The sequence below is a fragment of the Giraffa tippelskirchi genome, chromosome 7, assembly GCF_054371585.1.
Source record: "Giraffa tippelskirchi isolate mGirTip1 chromosome 7, T2T-mGirTip1v1.2.pri, whole genome shotgun sequence".
Lineage (NCBI taxonomy): Eukaryota > Metazoa > Chordata > Mammalia > Artiodactyla > Giraffidae > Giraffa > Giraffa tippelskirchi.
This window is the reverse complement of record NC_137281.1, coordinates 79,775,143-79,782,139: the sequence shown is the minus strand read 5'-3', so window position 1 is coordinate 79,782,139 and position 6,997 is coordinate 79,775,143. Positions and strand designations below refer to the sequence as shown.

General features: G+C 54.1%; 1 protein-coding gene across 1 annotated transcript in view; it reads left to right on the top strand.

Moving 5' to 3' along the window:
- The first annotated feature begins 4,149 nt into the window (after positions 1–4,149).
- MEGF11 (multiple EGF like domains 11) overlaps positions 4,150–6,997 on the top strand; it is a 378,265-nt gene continuing 375,417 nt past the window's right edge. The window contains exon 1 of the mRNA XM_081513847.1: positions 4,150–4,354. The gene's annotated coding sequence lies outside the window, so the exon portion shown is untranslated. The remainder of the gene's footprint in view (positions 4,355–6,997) is intronic.

Genomic DNA, 6,997 nt, shown 5'->3' with positions numbered 1-6,997 from the left:
CCAGCTCCAGCCCTGCAGTGAGGGACATTGTAGCATGGAGGACAGAGCTTTGAAAAGGCTGGAGTTCAAATTTGGGTTTTGTCACTTTCTAGCTATGTGAACTTGGGCAAGTTACCTCTTGTAAGGCCTTTATCACATGCTTAGTTGCTCAGTTGTATCTGATTCTTTGTGACCCATGGACTGTAGCCTGCCAGCCTCCTCTGTCCATGGGATTTCCCAGGCAAGAATACTGGCATAGGTTGCCATTTCCTTCTCCAGGGGATCCTTCTGACCCAGGGATTGAACCTGCTTCTCCTGCATTGCAGTGGATTCTTTACCCTCTGAGCTACCAGGGAAGTTCCAGCCTTTAGTTTTTACTTATTCTTTTTACAAGACAAAGCCTGATGTGAGGCTTTGTTATAGATATGTAATAGACATGAAAATACCTTAGAGTCTAGTGGGAAGATAGACATTTTTTTCAAGCGCTCTAATATGGCAGGTGTCACTTGAGGGCTTAAAAGATCTTAGAAGTTCCAAAATTTTTCCACCATTCACAGATTCCAGCCATCCCTGGTGTGTGTTGGATGTTCTTCTCTGGGACTTTGAACTGGAAATCTGCAGGAAGAGGGAGCAGGGAAAAAGGGATCTCTCAACAAGGAAAGGAGGGATAAGGAAGGAAAATGAAGGGGAATTTCCCGCAAGCTTGAGCAAAAGGAAGGTGTGGACCATTACGGTCTGAGCTTGGACATTCTGCCCAGCATCCTATCCTTCTACCTACTTCTGAGGAGGAGGAGGACCTATCTTGGTCACCAGACTTTTGACTTCCTTACCTCCCAGCACTGTCCAGGCTGAAGGCTATAGAGGTGGAAATGGAACTGGGCTTCAGATGCCATCTCCCTGGGGAAGAGATACTCTAGAGCCCTGTAGAAAGAAGGCTTAGAGAGGCTGAGGGAAGAAGGTGGAGGGTGGGAGCAAGGACTATGAAGTTAATTCTGCTTGAGCTCCATTTACTTTCCATGTGACTCTCAGCTGAGGAATTCTTCTCTCTGAACCTTGGTTTCTTCCTCTGTGAGATGGAGGTGATAGCAGTGCTTACCTCATTATCATTCCCATTTTGCAGATGAGAACACTGAGGCATAGAGAGATTAAGCAACAGCTCGAGATTACAAAGCTGACAAGTGAAGGGGCTAGGCTTTGAACTCAAGCGGATGCTTCCAGTGTTCCTGCTCTCAGATATCTCAGTCAACTCTTCTGTCTTATGTCATCTTGCCCCAGTTAGAGTGGAAGCTTTTAGAGAGCAAGGCTTATAGCTTCGATTAGTGGACTTTTATCTTCCATTATGCCTTCAGATAAATATATTGGTCCTAGATGTTGTCATAACTTCCCAAATAAACTTGTTGCAGTTGCAGTGAAACTTATAAAGCAATAGGAGGTGCAGAGCAGTCCTTTCCATAAGCAGGCTCTCAGGGATTGACAAATGAATGATGCGATGGCAGACTCCAGGGTGACCCAGAGCCGACCCTCAGAGATGTTTGCTAAAAGTGTTCCTGGCTCTGTTGGGACATGTGTCCTTGGAAGCCTGCCAGCTGGGTGGAGAAGGTGCAGCTTTATAGATCCGTGTGGGTTTTTAGAGCATGGCAGAAAACCAGGCAATCCTCTGCCCAGTGTGGAGGGCCCAGCAACCCTCAGCCAGGCAGTTCACACCAGGAAGTGTGGGAGTGTGTGTGAGTGAGACAGGGAAGTGTGTTGCTTCCCATGCATTTGCTTGTTGAGTGGGGTGTAGGAAGAACTGCCCACCTCCCCAAACCTGTTAGAACTGAAGTTTGAGAAGGTGGGAGTTGCAACTCATAATCCAAAAGGGAATATGAAGATGAAGAAAAGATATTTGAAAACCTACCTTGTATAATATTAGTTGCTAATAGTGCTAGCAGTTATCATGTGCTGCTACATGTAGCATTTGGTTTATTCCTCACAGGGTTCACAGGATTATCATTGTTCCCATTTTACTGACAGGGAAACTGAGGTTGGAGAAGATAAGTGGCTGTCCAATGCCACAGTTAGTAAGTGGTGGAGCAGGAATAGCAACCCAGAAAGTTAGAACCCATTCTTTTAACCATTGGCATTTCTGATACCCACAAGCTGCAGTCCCTCAGAGCTGGAGAAACCCTTAGAGAACATCTGTTTCAGCCTCTTCAGAATCAGGTGGAGAAACGGAAGGCCAGAGAGGGGTGATGATGGAGCCAGGTGACACAGCTGGTTGGTGACAGCCCTAGGATTTCACTGAATGACCCAGAGACTGAGTGCATCCTTGAATTTTGTGCCCTAGGTGTGTCTCACTGGCTTCAACACAGTCCCAGCCCCGACCAGACCTTCTTCTGGCTGTGTGATGTGAACAACAGAGGCCCAGGCAGGGGTTTCTTTATTTGATTTGATGTCCCAAGGCAGGGAACTCAAGGTGGTATTTGTGTGGGGTTTTGCCTGGATGGAGGATCTGCTTCTGGCTGGTACCACGGAAGTGACAGTACTGAAGGGGGACAAATTCTGGCCCCAGCAATTAGGGATGAAATTAGGAGAAATGTGATCCTGTCTTGACAAAGCCAAGCTGCAAAAGGGGTTCCATGGGAACCGAGACACTGCATCTCCTCTCTGGACCCCACTGTGCTGAAATGGGGTAGTGCCTGGAAAAGCTTCTAGGGGCGGGACTTGCCCCACCAGACCCAAAATTAAGTCCATTATCAATAGTTGACCTGAGAGGGCTAGGTGCTCAGACACATGTATAGACATGCATTTCCCAAAGCCTCAGACAATATGTCTGCTTTATGCACACACACACACACACACACACACAATTATTCTCCTGGGGCGTCCCTGGTGGTCCAGTGGTTAAGACTCTGTGCTTCCACTTCAGGGGGTGTGGGTTTACTCTCTGGTCAGGGAAGTTCCACATGCTGCAAAATAAATAAATAAATAATAATAAAGCAATCTCCTGAGGGGTATACATCACCTTTTTCCAGTCTGGGCCTTCCTGATCTGTTGTAGTTCAAGGAGAAAAAGAGACAAACCACATCAGAAAAGCACCTTGCTGCTACTCTCTCCCTAATAAGCAGGAGTGGTTGGTTAAGTTTCCCTTTGCTTGGAGACGAGGTGGGTAGGAAGAAGGGGTTTGCCACCTTTGTCACTTCCAAACCAGGGCCTCCCCTTCCGCCTGGCTTAGACCCCCTAAAAATGCTGTGGGGCAGTGAAGTGGCCAAAGGTGCTCTTGGAGGGAGAAGGCTTTGTCCTGGTGGCCCTGGGAGCCTGGACCAGGCAGAGAGGCTGGAAGGAGTGGATGGCCTCTAGCGCCCCATCCCTTCCCCCCCATTTCTGGGGGTCAATGGAGGAGACCTTCCCAGCCCACGAGGAGCAGTGATGGTCTAGGCCTTGCCTCTGGAGTAGATCTCAGCAAGGCGAGTCCCTGCCCTCTTCTCTCTAGGTCTCAGTTTCCTCCTCTTACCCAGCACTGCTCAGCGCGCCTGGCTAAGAGACCCGACTGTCTTGAGTGCTTGGCTTTCCAGCCTTCCAGCCTCCCCCACCTCCAGCCCCCCCACCCCGCCGCCGCCCGGCCCAGCTGTTTCTTAAGCCCTCGTCTCTGGCCCTGGCTCGTCCCTCTCTCTCCTTCCTCAGCCAGTTAACAGCACGACCCCCGGGGGGGCTTCCCCCCTCCAGGGGGTGGGGTTCCCCGACCTGAGCTGAAAGACTGAGGCCCCAGGCAGGCCACTCTGAGTAGGGATGAGAGAGGAGGGTAAAGATGGGAAAAGGTTAAAAGGAGGAAAATAGTAAAAAGAGGTAGAAAGGGGTTAGAGAGAGAGAGAGAGAAGAGGAAATGGAGAGAAGAGTGAAAGAACGAAAAGCTGTAAGGGGGGTTGCTGGCGGGAGGTGAGAAGAGAGGTCAGGAAAGATTGAATCAGAGAAAAAGGAAACCAAAGGAAAGCTGGATAGAGAGACGGAAAAAGGAAAAAGAACAAGCGAGCGAGATCGAGAGAGCAGGGTCTGAGAGGAACGAAGAAGGAGAAGGAAAAAAAAAGAGGCAGGAGGTGGGGGTGGGGGATAGAGAACGGAGGGAGGGAGCCGCGAGCAGGGAGGAGGGAGGCTGGGAGGGAAGGGGAGAGGGAGGGACCGAGGGACGGAGCGGGTGGGGGCTGGCTCGGTGGCGGCAGCAGCAGCTGCGGCTCCAGCAGCCCGCCGGTTCGCTCTCTCGCTCGCCGTTCCCGCCGCTCGCCGCCCGGCTCTGGACTGCCAGCAGCTCAGGCTCCTGGCCCGGCGCTCCGGCGCGGCTCGGGCTCCGGAGGACAGGACCGCAACTGGCCGGCTGAGCCCCGGGCGGGCCGCGAAGCAGGTAGGTGGCTGGGCGGGGACGGCGAGGACGCGGAGCCTTGGAGCGCTGGGGGCACACGGGGCCGGGGGTTGGGGGATTCTGATCCCGGGGAGGGGGCTTTGCATATCCGCGACTAACTTTCCACCGGCCCCGTGGATTCCCGGTGCTCAGCCGGGCTCTGGACTGCGGAAGCCGAGTTTGGTGCGGGAGGAGGTGAATGTGGGTAGAATGCCAGGGGTCCAGGCAGGACGTGGGGCACCCCGGCGCGGGCAGGCGCGGGCTCTCTGTCCGCAGTCGGGACGCAGCACCGGCGGCGGGGGAAGACCCGAGCGCAGCGGCGCGGCGCGGTTGTCCCGGGGAGGGCGCCTGCCAGCCTCTAAGTCTGGGGACTCCCACCTCCGAGCGGCCCCGGGCGCGCCGAGATCAGAGCACAGAGCCTGCGGGGCGCGGCCAGGTCCCCCGCGGTGGCTAGCCTTGCGCCTAGCTACTTGTAGCCGAGCCCCGGCTGGTGCCATGCGCACTTTTGCTTTTTGGAGGCGCGAAACCGAACGTCTATTTCCTTCCTTTCTCGTCCCGGAGTCCCGACTCTCTTAGTGGAACTCCTGGACGCCCGACCCGGGAAAGTCCGGGTCGACTCCCGGGCGGTCCCTACTGCCCGCTGCCGTGACCCCAGATCCCGAAGTTAAGAGAAGCGAATCACTGCCAATGCGCGCCTGGAGCGCGGTGCCGAAGTTCCCAACTTGTCGCCTTGCCTTGGGGGGGTGGTGTTGGAGATGGGGGTGGTTGGTGGTTGTGGCCCCTTGGAGCAGCAGACGCAGACGCTTTCCCCCTGCACTTCGTTTATTTTCCTGATTTGCTTGAAAAAATACGACGAAAAATATGCAAAATCGTTCCTCTTGGGAGTCAATGTTCATGTGTGGGACGGAGCCGCCCCCTCGACTGGAACCTGGGAGCGAGGAGCCTTAACTTGACCTTTCTTCGGGCCCCGGCTCTTTCTCCCAACCTGGACTCCCGAGTTCCATCCTAGGGTAGCTGCTTCTCGGGATCCGTCCCCGCTAGCCCGCGCTGCGAGGCTGATCTGACTCCGTCTCAGGTGGTCGTGTTCTTTAGAAAAATATTTCGAACTGTTTCCGCTTCAGGATCTCCCGCTCCATCCCCCCGGGACTGCAAAGAACGAGGCCTCGGGCAGGTTGGAGGACGCCTTTGGGTGGTTTGGGCTACGGGCCACCTCAGCTCGCTCTGGCCAGGGTACTCGTGCCCGAACATCAGCGCCCCTTCTGCGCTCTGCCGGGAAAGCAGGGGTTAATGCTCCGGCCAGGTGGCGGCGAGCTCAGGCTTGTGGGGCGCATCTTTTGGAGCTGCCCGGGGCTCGAGTCCTCTGGTTCCCAGAGTCCGGGAGGCTGGGCTCAACCCAGTTCGGCTTCCGCGGAGCTAACGGAACCCCTGCTTCGCAGTCCTCTTTGCTGGAGTGCTGCTGGAGAGGTTCTTTTGAAGGGTTTAGAGCCTGTTTAGTGGGACTAAGAGCTGGGGGCTTTTTGGAGAAGGTCCCTCGGCCCTTGTCCCCTGCCAGTTGGGAGGGGTCCCCGAGGGCGTCGGATCCACAGTCTAAGAGCACCCCATCCTCAGCTCCTTTGGCGGGTTTCCCCTAGTGCGCATCCCGCTCTCTGCGTTGCTCACATGTTCTTTAAGCCACTAGAAATTCAAGATCCACGACTGCAGTCTCCACCTCTTCCTCCCAATTCACAGATCAGCAAACGGAGGCCCAGAGAAGTTGAAAGGATTCGCTTATACCTAGTTAAGGGTGTAAGGGAACGGTAAACCAGGTCTCTTGACTTCTCATTCAGAGACACCCCCACCCCCCACCCCGCCCCCGGCCCCCAGCACTCGGTACTGTCTGTACAACTTTCTCAGCACAGGGCAGGTGTTCCTAGCCAGGCCACTGTAAGCCCTTTGCAGGCTGCAGGACTGGGTGTGTGTGAGGTTAGAGGCAGAGGGCTGGTCTCTTGTTAGGTCCTGTGCTTCTATCATCCCCCAGGACAAATCACTTAGGTGACAGTTGGTCCAATATCTGTCCTGTGCCTGCGCTGAAGTCTGGGGGTAAAGGGAGCTCTTAAGACTTTGCTCAGCCCCATAATGTGTGGTCTACAGGGAAAGAATAGTCACTATTTTGTAGCCAAGGGAGGGAGTACAGGCTTCCCAGGTGAAATCACTGTTTGGGGGGGGAGGGGCTAGGGTGGTCCCTGGAGAAGGGAGGGTTTGGAATTGAGCCTTGGGTGGATTTCTAATTGAGGGAGTAGGATCACCAGCCATGAGCGCGAGGCTGGAGTCCTGAGAGGGTAGAAAAGCTCTTATTAAGTGTTTGGTCAAAAGATAGAAGAGTCAGGACCAGTGAGAATTGGCCTTTGAGTGAGAAACAGGAGGGGAATTAGAAGACCCACTGCTTAGAACTCATGTCCAGAACCTGTGGTCAATGCCTTATCATCCTTCAGCTCCCGCCTCTCCTGCACAAGGATTATAATATGGAAAAACAAAAGACCCCCCCCCTCCTTGAAAAAAATCCCTGGCCCAAAGGTCTTCTAGTTCCAGATCTAAAGTGAGCAATTGGCTGAGTGCCCTATGAGCCAAGGGTTCTGGCTTCAGCTGGGAAATAGTCAGGTCTTTGCT